The 12,794-nt window shown below is 47.4% G+C and overlaps 1 pseudogene; it reads right to left on the bottom strand.

The window, feature by feature from the left end:
- Positions 1-12,794, bottom strand: part of LOC113613100 (60S acidic ribosomal protein P1 pseudogene) — a 251,948-nt pseudogene that overhangs the window by 46,632 nt on the left and 192,522 nt on the right.

The raw sequence follows: 12,794 nt of genomic DNA, 5'->3' as shown, positions 1-12,794 counted from the left end.
TAAATATGCCTGAGCATTTATATATTGAAATATGTTGTTTTATTACAAATTGATTTTATTCCTTCATATCAGAATTAAGGAATTCATTATACAGATTGAGTTAGTTATATTATTCATGGATTCTAGTTATTTAATTCATGGATTCTATTTTAAGAAAATGAAGTCATTTTAAGGTATTAGAGAATGTTGGGGTCTGGTAGGGTTGGTGCTACATTCTTCAGTTGGCCCTTATTACATACTACCTAATCAGCTTAGTTATACTTTTGAGACCATGCATAGTCTCACCTACGAGATTATAAACATTCTTGGGGCAGGACTGTGTTTTATAAACTTGGTATTCTACTCACCACTTAGTTCAGCATAATGCACCTATTGACCATTAAGTAATTGATCACATGACTACTTCAAGGACAGCCCCCCATCCTGCATTCCATCCCTCAAACGCTACTGAGTTCCTACCGTGCGCGGAGAACTGACAGCCCGGCTACAACAGTCATTAAGAGAAGGTTCGGCACTTGCGCTGAGCGTAAAGCTTAACACAAAGATTTCTGAAAGAAGTGGAGGTTGGAAGTGGTCCACTAGGGAAACAAAATGCTATGGGGTTATGGAGGGGAAAACAATCCCAACACGTGCATGTGCACATACACAAGTCTGGAGCGGCAAATTGCACGTATAGGTTCCTTTATGTACGTTTTTATTTAATGGGATGGCCACCATCTTCTTTGCCCCGTTGAATCAGAAGCGTTTTGAGAGCCGGTCTCAAGTTCTCTAATTCCTTCGTATTACTGCCAAGCTTCAGTGTTGTGTCCGACAAAATCCCTTCTATTTCTTGGGACAAGGACCACAGACGTACAGTCTTTTCAATCTCATGTTATAATGTGACATTTTTTGTGTAGGCTAGATTGGCCTGGGGGTCCAGGGTCTGGATTTTAATCTGTTGATAATTTGGATAGGTCATTTCACCACCCTGGTGGTCATTTTCCTCATCAGAAAAGATGGACCAGATTGATGGTTCCCAAACTTGACTGTTCCTGAGGAGATTTTTAAAAATACAGAATTCACTGGGCTCTACTCCCAACATGTTGAAAAGACTTTGGAGGTGGAGTCCAAGTCGCTGTAGATTTTAAAGGCTATCAGGGAATTCCAATAGGTGGCCTGGTTTTCTTTCTTTCTTTCTTTTTTTTGGCCACACTGCGTGACATGCGGGATCTTAGCTCCCTGACCAGGGATCAAACCCATGCACCCTGCAGTGGAAGCACAGAGTCTTAACCACTGGGCCACTGGGGAAGTCCCTGGCCAGTGTTTCTTTTCAAACTTTAATATGAATACAAATCACCTGAAAGATCTTAAGATGCAAATTTGAGGCATCCACTCAGGAGTGTAGCCTGGGCGTCTGTAGCCCAACAAGCTCTCAGGTGACATCGATGCTGCTGATCAATGAATCCCACTCTAGTAGCCAAGAAAAAAAGACTTAAGTCTTTTTCAGCTGAATACTCTGCATCTCCATCAATTAGTAGTGAGTAACGTTATATAAGATGCCATTAAAAATCAGCCACATTTAGTGTAAGATGACCTGGCCAAGTTAAATTGTCGTGGTAGAGTATAGAATTAGTTCCCTCATTTATAAATTTTAAGTGATACTCTCAAATAATCTATGGAGGATTTTTTTTCCTCTTAAGTTAGCATCCCATAGTACAACATTGAAAGAGTTTTCAAAAATCCTTAAGACTAGAAGAACATTTTCAACCAAGCAGCAGACTTCAAACTGACCTTTTTGTGGCACAGGGAGCTCAGTGCCAGTGTGATCTGAACATCACAGAAGGCACTATCTCTTCCCAAATCCTCCCATGGGCTGGCATATGCCTGAAATTCCTTTAGCAGAGGACAGAGACTCTCGCTCACTCCGTAATTAGTGATGAGGCTTAAAATACAAATATCTCTCAGGAGGGTAAAGCACTGACTTTACATCTTAGCAGAATAAAGAAATGATGGGGGAGATTTTCACAGAAAGACGTTTTCATAGGAAAGAGTTGGATTGGGGGATGCGGGCTGGAGCAGAGAGTGAAAAAGATGTTTCAGAAAGGGAAGCCAGGGGCTGAAGTACACTTAACCTTCTTCATAACCTTGTCCAAAGGAGGCTGACCTAATGGTTTTCAGAGAACTGCAACTAGCCAGGAGAGCCGCCACGCTCTCTGGGGAGGCAGCAGGGGGAAGGGAGGAGAGTGGGTCTCCTCCTGAGAAACAGACACACCCCCAATTCCTTTGCTCATTTCTTAGGTTTGTATGAGAGGCCCTTAGGCCTCTTTTTCCTACAGTCCTGCAAACGAGCAAAGGAGTGGGTCCCAGGGAGGAGAAGGGTCAGGATGAGGGACACTTGTGGGGCCCGAGCTGACCAAGGAGGCTGAGGGAGGGAGAGGGTCAGCAGGAGAACTGAGGTGGACACCAGAAGAGGGAGATGGGTGTGACGCGCAAGACAAGGGGCCCCATAAAGCTAGGTTTGCTTCCAGCACTACACAGCTGCTCAAGGTCTTGGCAATGCAACCTCTTCCCAGTCTCCTGTAACTCACCTGGAGGTCACGACTGCCAGTTTGCGACATGTAAACAAGGCCGAGGAAGTTGATCTTTCTTCCAGCAATTAAGACACTCAGTCTCCGCCACAAACTCGTGATACTCAAGGGCGCCCACTCTCAAGGGAGGCAGCGAGGCAGCTGGAAGATCTATGAGTCTGGCTGCTGCCCAGGCTAGATTTGCCTCTGGGCATAGCGGCCAAGTATCTAAGATCTGGAACAATCTCTAAGAGCGGGGACAGACTGGGCACCTGACAGGACGTTAAAGCCGGGAAGAGCTTTTGCTCCAGCAAACCTCCCTCTCAAGGTGTATTCTTTTACCTCTTAATCACTTTTTTTTTCCTGAAAAGGAAAGGAGCTGAAGAGAGGCATACAGATCACCTGGGCTGTTGAGGCCAAGAGGAAAGATATTCCAGGTTCATATGACATCTCTACGTCTATAAACCACATGATTCACTGAGTATCAACTGACATGCAGACCCACAAGTGAATGCTCAACTCAACTAACGTGAGGGGAAAGAAATTGTGCAGTGAAGCCTGCAGGAGCACAGCAGCCCAGACCTGCCAAAAAGATGAGAGGAAGGTCTCTGGTCCCTGTTGACTCAGGGCAAGTGGACAGGGTCTCTTTCCAGGGCCCCCAGGACACAGGCTGCCCACCACGACTTCAGAATGAAGTCCATTTGTGCTGAAGGAGAAGAGAGGAGTGTTACCTTCACTTACGTTGGAAGTCACCTTAGAACCCTCCTACACCGTTGGTGCAAATGTAAACTGGTACAACCATTATGGAGAACAGTATGGAGGCTCCTTAGAAAACTAAAAAGAGGGCTTCCCTGGTGGCACAGTGGTTGAGAGTCCGCCTGCCGATGCAGGGGACACGGGTTCGTGCCCTGGTCTGGGAGGATCCCACATGCCGTGGAGCAGCTGGGCCCGTGAGCCATGGCCGCTGAGCCTGTGCGTCCGGAGCCTGTGCTCCACAATGGGAGAGGCCACAACAGTGAGAGGCCCGCGAACCGCAAAAAAAAACAAAAACAAAAAACTAAAAATAGAACTACCATATGATCCAGCAATCCCACTCCTGGGCATATATCCGGAGAAAACCATAATTCAAAAACATACACACCCCGCAATGTTCATTGCAGTACTATTTACAATAGCCAAGACATGGAAGCAACCTTAAATGTCCACTGACAGAGGAATGGATAAAGAAGATGTGGTACAGGGCTTCCCTGGTGGCGCAGTGGTTGAGAGTCGCCTGCCAATGCAGGGGACGCGGGTTCGTGCCCCGGTCCGGGAAGATCCCACATGCCGCGGAGCGGCGGGGCCCGTGAGCCATGGCCGCTGAGCCTGCGCGTCCGGAGCCTGTGCTCCACGATGGGAGAGGCCACAACAGTGAGAGGCCCATGTACCGCAAAAAAAAAAAAAAAAAAAAGATGTGGTACAGATATACAATGGAATATTACTCAGCCATAAAAAGAATGAAATAATGCCATTTGCAGCAACATGGATGGACATAGAGATTATCAAACTAAGTGAAGTAAATAAGACAGAGAAAGACAAATATCATATGATATCACTCATATGGGGAATCTAAGTTAAAAAATGATATAAATGAACTCATAAAACAGAAACAGACTCACAGATTTCAAAAACAAACTTATGGTTACCAAAGGCAAACGTCATGGGGAGGAATAAATTAGGAGCTTGGGATTAACATACACTCACTACTATATATAAAATAGATAACCAACAAGGACCTACTGTATAGCACAGGGAACTCTACTCAATATTCTATAATAACCTATATGGGAAAAGAATCTGAAAAAGAATGAATACATGTATAACTGAATTACTATGCTGTATACCTGAAACACAACATTGTAAATCAACTACACTCCAATAAAATTTAAAAAAGAAGGAGTCACCTTACCCAATGAGAGCAAGGTAGCCTAAGGATTTTGGCACTTGGAGGGATTTTAGATCATTTAATTCACACTCATTTTATAGGTAGGGAAACAGAGGCCCAGCAAGGGAAAGAAGTTTGTACAAGTTCACTGGTAAATTCTTGGCAATGTTGAGTCTAGAATCCAGCTGACTCCCAGAGCCACTCTCCTCCCTTCCCCTCTGCTGCCTCCCAGAGAGCCTGGTGGCCCTCCTGGCTTACTGCAGTTTTCTGAAACCTCTGGAGTTATCAGAGCTTGCATTCCCCTACCCTTATTTCCTCAGCTCCCTAGGTGGTGCTGGATGAGGCTGCCCTCCAAGGTGCCCCAGCTCCAAGCTTAAAGACCAGTGTGAAAGGGGTCCTTGGCAAAGGCCCATGATGGGCTTGAAGAGACAAAACTTAGGTTCGTGAACTTATACCACCCCTTTCAGAACTCCATTTTCAAGTTTAGGGGGAGAAATGAAAGCTCTTACCAGACCCAACAGCTGGGCTGCATCGCACAGGCCTGTAAGCCTCGTAGTTGCCCAGCCCAGAGACTGAAGAAAGAGCCCAGACACAGCAACAGAGACGCCAGCAAAAGGTCCGAGAGCAACACCCCACTGTAGATAGTAGGCAGCACATGGCGGCAACCTCCGCTACTTAGCGGGAGAAGGAGGCTACCACTTACAGGTGGAATTGATGTCAGGTTGGCTCATCAGTTACCAGGGAAACCAGCGGCTGGGGCAGGGGGCAAGCACACAGGCAGTTACTTATTAAGCCTTCCAATTTAGAGAATTGGATAGTCATGTGAGTGAAGCAGGGCGTGATCCAGCAGGGGACGTACAGAGAGCAAGAGAAAAGCCATCTTGAATGACCCGATCATACACGAACTCATTCAGCACACGCTAAATCCAGTGTGGGCGTGAGCAGGTGCAAACGGGACTCTCAGGCCATGGTTGGCTCTGCATCTGGAAGTTAGGATCCCATAACCATAGAAAATATCAGTAGCCTGCTACGGTCGGACACAAGTGGGGCCTGCACATCTCTACCCCAACAAGCTTGCTGCCAAACGGGGGTGTTGCAATAACTGCGAGTCTCAGCTCACACCAAATCCCATCAAATGCAGGGAACTTTGTCAGCTAGCAGACAAAATTAATCTAACAAGTCTCATTTGTGCTTCAGAAGATATTTCTCTTTTTTCTTCCTGCACCCCTCTCACTCCCACAAAAAAATCAGCAGAAACACCCAGGCAAGAAGGCTTGCTGTTCTCAGCCTTGTCCTTCAAGGGGTAACTCTCTGGCCCTCCTCAGGCACCCTCTCCACACAGGGCAATGAGTCACAGGGCCCAGGGAGTGTGTCTACCCAGAGCTCATACCTCACCTCCTAGACCACCCTTTGGTACCTGGGATCCCAGAGTTCCCTGCCCAAGGGTCCTGAAATCATCTCCAAAGCCTGCATGGTCCTCTCCTCGGGCTCTGAGTTCTGAGAATGGACTGGCCCATGGCTGTGCCTCGCCCCTAGGCCTGAGGAAAGGCCGGGAGACAGCTCTTCACAGAGACATGGGGTGTGGGATAGAGCTGGGGGTAGGCAGAGAAGGGGCAGCCAGGGAGGAGCAGGTGGAACTCTGAGGGGTCTGAGGATTCTACATTCAGACTCTGCATTCCAGGTCCCTCTGAAGACAAAAGGGTAGAACATAGTCTATAATATAGTTTCTAGGCTAGATTTGCTGCTTTTCAACATTTGGACATACGGTATGTGGGTCTCCATCTGCCGTCTTGCCCCGGTCTGTAAACCTCTGTTGGAGGCATGTTTTTTGAAGCAAACACAAAGACTGGGCTCCTGTGGTTAGATGGTGGGGAGAGGGTGAGAGTCATCCTGTCCCTGGAGACACCACACCAGTGGACCCTCAGCTCAAGGCTTGCTGATTTTTAACCCTTATGCACACAAGGCAATTCGCCCTATTCTATACACATACCAAACACACACCAAAAAATTGGGGGGTTCTACAAAATCAAGAATTCCTTCTCTAAAAAAAAGCATTACTTAGAACACTTTTATGCAAATAAGGCAACTTAAATTGTTGACAGAGCCTAGCATTGATTGGCTTGCTTTACCCACTAATTAACCCACCCTGAAGGGCTAAAACAGATTAGGATTTACTTGTTCATGTACCTATCGCGTTACTCATGCCAGGGTATTTAAAAATAAATGACCACATATACAACACAACTGCCAGCCTCCCGGGGTCCCCCTTTGTTCCTCAGATGGATAAGCCTAGGATGGTGCTGGGAGCGCAGCCCCTGCGGTGAGGAGTGGGCGGGGCCCCAGCAGCCCAGGACTAAGGGGTTCTCTGGCTCCCCCCCGCATCCCCCCGAAGGGGCATGCCAGCCCCCAGAGATGATTTATATCACTGTATCAAGCAATAATTCTGCCACTCCACAAGCCACATACCCCAGGTCTATGTCCAGGTTTGGGATTATAAAATATTTACTCTACAGTATGTAAACAATCTCTCTTTTTTCCTGTGCCAGCGCTCCATGTTAAGCAACTTCCCTTTACCTGCACCTATTCTACAGGACCTAAGAATTTTCTATTTACATCCACTTAGGGGCTTATGAGCCGGCCTGGCCAGGACCTACTACGTGCTGATTTTCCAACTCTCTGCTGTGGTTACTCTTCACATAAGCGTGGGCTACTCTAACAATTGCTTTTCAACATTCTCAGGAGTTATAAGAAGGCAACGTTGAGCCCAAAACACAGGATCAGAACGAAAAGCTGTGACATTAAAAATTCTCTCCAAAATTCTCCAGAAAGTCAATTAGAACCCTAGGTAAATTAACTGGAAGAAAATCTTTATCATTTAACAGCAGACAGTAGCAGGTACCAACCTTAGTCTACAGATACGTAAATGTTTCTTTACTTTTCTATAACCCAACTTAATCTCTAACGCTCATTTCACGAGAGGAGTGAAAACTTTATCAGTTTGGGGTTATATCTTTGCTCTAGGGCACAAAGGGCTGTGGGAGGGTGGTGAGGCCGGGCATCTAGTCTTCAGTCATCTGTCCACAAGGGCATCTGCTGAGACCATCATCACCTCATCTGACCTTGGCCATCGTCCATGCAGACGGCTGCTGAGCTACCCCTCATCCTACCCACTAAGCCCTTTCAAAGCCAGCCACTCTGCCCTGCCCTGCCCCTCTCAGCAGCATGGGGGTCATTCCCTTGCTCTCAATCCATGCTGTGGCATGGGGAACTTTGTGAGGCTGTTTCTACAACCCTGTCTGCCTAGACATGCCCCAAATCCATTTCTTTAGGGTCTTGCCACTTTCCTAGGGCTCTACCCTAGAAGTAAGAAACGGGTCCCTCTCTCTCCAGTCTCACAACCTAATCGGTGGGTTCTATCATGGGGTTCCATTTCCACTCACCTGGGACACACAATCCTGCTTTCAAACATCCCTTAATGACTATACAGTTCTTGCTTTCCCTCTGTGCCCCCTCTTCCCCCAGAGTCCTCAGGGACTGGGGACAGGGACCTTCAAGTGGGGTATCATGTCCGCTCTCAAACCTCTGGTATATGTCAGAGTCCTTCCTTCACACACACGGGCTTAGACTTGAGAAACTCAAAAGCCAGCAAACAGGCCCTTCTATCTGTTGAGAATCCTTCACTGAGGTGATGAACACAGACTAACCTTGCTCAGAGGAGCAAGATGAGAGGTAAGTGAGATGGTGAAGAAAGATATTAGGAGAAGAAAGCCTGCTGGTATTTCAAAATTATACCCAAGCATAATACTAACTGACGATAGAATGATCTTTCTGAGATACAGATATGATTATCTAACTGCTCTGCTTCAAATCCTCCAGCGCGTCCACGTTGCCCACAAAGGCAGTCCAAGATCCTCGCCTTCAGAGATGTGAAGGGCTTTCTGAGCTGTTCGTCTGGGAGACCTACAATTTGCACGAGCAGACAAAGCAAATATTCACGTGGCCTATCCAACCACTAAAGCATCAGGTCCTGGGACCAAAACGAACAATTTCCCGAACAGTTCCAAAACCTGGCTCCGACCTCTTCTTGGGCAAAAACTCTGACCTAATTTTAGAAGATCCTGTTTGATTTCTTCAATCAAATATCCTTATCCTTCATGTACTATGGCTGCTCTCAACCAATAAGAACAAGAGCAACATTAAAAAATACCATAAGGGCAGTTTCAATGCTCGTTTTCTCTCCTCCTTTCTCCCTGCCTGACCCTGGTTTCTCTTTTCCAAAACATGGCTGGAGCACCTCCTTCAAGAAGTCTTCCTCCCTGTCTTGACCTTATTTTAATCACACCATGGCTTGTGTGAGAGGCACAGATCCCGGCTGTTGCAGCTGTGTGTATCGTGTTGTTTTCTCTGTCTTCTTTCTCTGATTAGCCTATGAACTCTCCTGGATGAGGTCTGTACCCCTACTTCTTTTGCAGCACCCCAAGCATTTAGTCTGCACACAGAGGGAACTTAATAGTTTCTGCAGTTTGATATCTGGGTCCCTACCCCAGCTCCTGGGTAATCACTGTCAGCAAACAAATTAGTTATCAGTACAACAGCCAAGGTTTTCCAGAGTGAATCATTTGTATTTCCACTGCTGGAAAAAACAACACATGCCACTCTCCTTGCAAAGAGGAATTTCAGTAGAGGAATGTGGTCATGACGCCACGGGCAGATCTCTCCTGAGAGTTTTGACACTTGTAACTCTTTGACCTGAAAAGATGAATCAACTCTTATTTGGAATCCTGTGATCCCCTAGGTTCTTTTAACCTAAAGGCGTAAAAGTTGGAGAAGGTGAGCCACGTCCTACTGGTAACAACAACAAGTAAATACACATGTGGTCTTGGCTGACCACCCACTAATAAAATTCCTGGGAGCCAAGCCCCGCCTCAGCCCCTGCAGCGTTCGGGACCGGCTAAGAGATGGCTCAGAGGCTGCACCTGCCTTGGTTCATCCCAGGCGCGGTCCCGCCCACGTGCCGAGGCTGCTTCTCTCTTGCAGGGGCTGATTCTCCTGCTGATGCCCAGAGCCTGCCTCTTCGGCCTGCCTCACAGCTCTAAGCCTGTCCAGGGGAGGAAGGTTCTGCCCTGGCCTCTCCTGGTCCCCTACTCCCAGGTGGGCAGCTTCATGAGTCAGCCCAGCCCCAGGGGAGCTTTTCGAGGAAGGGTTCTTTCCCTCCACCTCCTGTCTCCACCTCCCTCTTCCCCTCTTCCTTCTTTTTTTTCTCCCTCCTCCCTTCCTAACTCAAGTAGGGCTTGAGGGCGCAGCGTCTGGTCCCGAATGGGGTTTTGTCCTCCCTGCAGCATCTTTCCTTCTTCCACCAGCAGCGTGGAAGAACCCAGACACCCCAGACAGTCCACCCACCAGAAAAGGGAATCTCTTCCCTCTCCTGTCCAAGTCCCCTGCACAACAGGGCAGCTCCATGTCAGTTCCCAGCCAGGTTTCCAAGCTCCATCCCCACACGGGGTCTCCAGACCTGCTACCCTGTTTCTTCAGGGAACGTAGTGGCCATTAGCTAGAGACAGGGCCGGCTCTGTGTTCTTCTGGACCACAGGAGGTGCCCCTGAGAGCCCTTTCCTTCCACCACGGCACACAGGCAGGCCCTCTGTGCCAGGCACACTGCAAAACACTTGTTGGGCCCAGATAACCAATGCCCAAGGAGTGCAGTCTGCAATGGAGCAGAAGGGCGGGAACTGGCCGGGTCCAACCACCACCCATCGGGACGCAGACAAGAGAAAGGGGCTCTGGGAGGAGAGGGGGCTGCACCCCAGCGTCAGGGAGGGGGTGGGCAGGACACCAGGAGTGGGCCAGACTTCAAGTGGACAACCTACTGTGGAGTTTGAAGATCTCCGAGGAGCCTCCTAAAGATTCCTCTGCCCTTTGCCCCGCCTCGGGTGCACGTGCAGGGTCTGAGCAAGGCGGCTGGATTTCCTCTTCCTCTATCCATTCCTGCTTCTATGGAGGTCCTGCCCGACACCTGTATGTTCACGCCTAAGTACCAAATCTCATGCACAACACACTTCAGTGGCTATAGACTCTTTAAATGTTACTGCTGAAATTCTGTTCCCCTCCTTTACCGCCATCCCATTCCCTTCCACCCACTCTCCCAGTATTTTCACAAGGAAATCATGAATCGAACATTTGAGTCACCCTCAATTAGCCCTTTCTGCAAGTTTCAGGGCCTTGTGACCATCTGTGATCTCCTGTGAGGTCATTGTAAATCCAAACACTTGAACTGCAGTGGGCCACGGTGATCGTGCCTTTCACTTTCTCCCTGTCATCCTGGACAGGGGCAGGCCTGGCTGGTTTCAGGGCACACAGATTCTTTCCTGCCTCCACAGTAAAAAAAAAAAAAAGGGCCAGTCACAGCAGAGGTAAAGGCCCCATGGACAGTCCTCACTCCCTCTGACCAGGAGGAGGTGGGCAGCAGGACTCAATACTTGGCAGGGGAGGAGACAAGACTGAATGTCTCCGGAAGCTATAAAGTCAGAGAAACGATACTGACGAGCAGGCACTGGGCTCTGATCCCTGTGCTGGGTGAATTATGTTCCCTGAATCTTTACAAGAATCCTGGGGGTTAAGTTCTATTACTGTCCCCCCCCCACCCCCATGCAGACAAGTAAATTAAGACTCAGAATGGCTCCATAACTCACCCATGGTCACACAGGCCAAAGTGAAGAGGAAATGGCTTGCTGCATCTCCCTTTGTCCCCAGGAGCTGGGCAAAGAGGAGTTGGACCCAGCTGGCATAATAAGGTGATGGAGATTTGCTGAATTGGCCCCAGAGCTTCAAGAAAGAACACGGCTGATGAAGAGAGACCGGGCTTCCTGGGGAAGAGACAAGGAGGATTGTTAGAAACTTGTAAAAACTTGTCTGCTGTTGACTTATTGGCATGTTCTCATGCTGGCTTGGGAAGACCTGTAATTCCCTTCTGCTACTCCCAAATCTCCCGTAAAAGGCAGCCAGATGTACTCACACCACCTACCCTCATTAATTAGCAGAGGTATGTGTTGCTTGGAGAACAAAATGGGGGAGCAAGGTCTGGCCTGGAGGGAAGCAATGGAGAGAGAGGATGGTGGCTTGGACTAGCCAGACAGCACTGGGCCACTTGAGGGCTTGTTCTGAGCAGGACCCAGAGGGAGAGGGAGGCCATAGGAACGTACATGCCCTGGGAATCTTCAAACAGGCTGGGAGGAAGCTAGATTCCACGTGTAATTGGGGATGCAGGCTTGAGCCGTTTGATGTGGATATTAAAGAAAAATGATTTCCAGAATGTTGAAGGATTTAGAAACCTGCTTTACCTCATGCAATTCTAAAAACCACCCTATGAGGTAAATAATTTACTTTCTCCTTTGTGCAGATAAGTAAACCCACGTCGTTTAGGAGGTGGAACTTGTCTGGAACCAAAAGCTAGGGCCCTAACACAGGCCCTGTCCACCCGCTCTGCTCCAAGAGCTGCTCTCCCACAGAGAACTTCAACCTGCCTCGAGCTCCATCCATTCCTCACAGGCCTCGGTCGGAAGCCCTTCTTCGTGAAGAATTCATATTCTACCTTACTCCCCATGCCAGTGCAGCCTAAGTCTCTTTCCTTGAGGACTGCAGTGTTAGCAGTCCTGACTCGAAAGTCAGGCAGCCCAACTGTGTGACCCTGACTTCACTGAGACTCAGTTTCTTTATCTGTAAAACAAATAATAATAACATCTATTTTGTAGGGCTGGTGTCAGGATTAAATGGGAAAAAAAAAGAAAAGAAAAGAAAAAGAAAGGAAGTCCCTAGCATATAGTTAGCTTGCAATAAAAATTAATTGTATTTCTATTATGGTTTTGCCTCGGCTAATGGGCACAGATTGTTTTCCTTAAGTTCTAGAAACATTGAAAAAAAACAAAACTTCAAATTAAGTTGTACTCTGCAACATATGGATATTAAAGTTATCACAAGAAAAGTATTTTGGAAGGACTCATTTTGGAAGGAATAATAAATCCTGATTGGTTACTCTCCCTATTGCTATCATTTCAATGCAGATTTACATTTAGTGTTCCCAAGAACTTTTATAACCTATAATTAAATACTTTGATAGCCTCAGGCAGAACTCAGAAAATCACCAACTGTAATTTCGCTATCCGCATATTTTGATACACTAACATTTCTTGGCATACTTTAAAACTAACAACATTTCTTTTACTTCTAATGATAAAAGTCAAATATTGTAGAACATTTAAAAATAAATGTATAAAAAGTATAAAATAGGAAATAAAAATTGTACACTCACCGTCCATAGATATCACTAT

Source organism: Aethalodelphis obliquidens, unplaced genomic scaffold (assembly GCF_003676395.1).
Source record: "Aethalodelphis obliquidens isolate GAN/ISIS:26980383/991018 unplaced genomic scaffold, ASM367639v1 scaffold3, whole genome shotgun sequence".
In the NCBI taxonomy this organism is placed as follows: Eukaryota; Metazoa; Chordata; class Mammalia; order Artiodactyla; family Delphinidae; genus Aethalodelphis; species Aethalodelphis obliquidens.
Note: the sequence above shows the minus strand (reverse complement) of the source record. Positions and strands in the feature narration are given on the sequence as shown.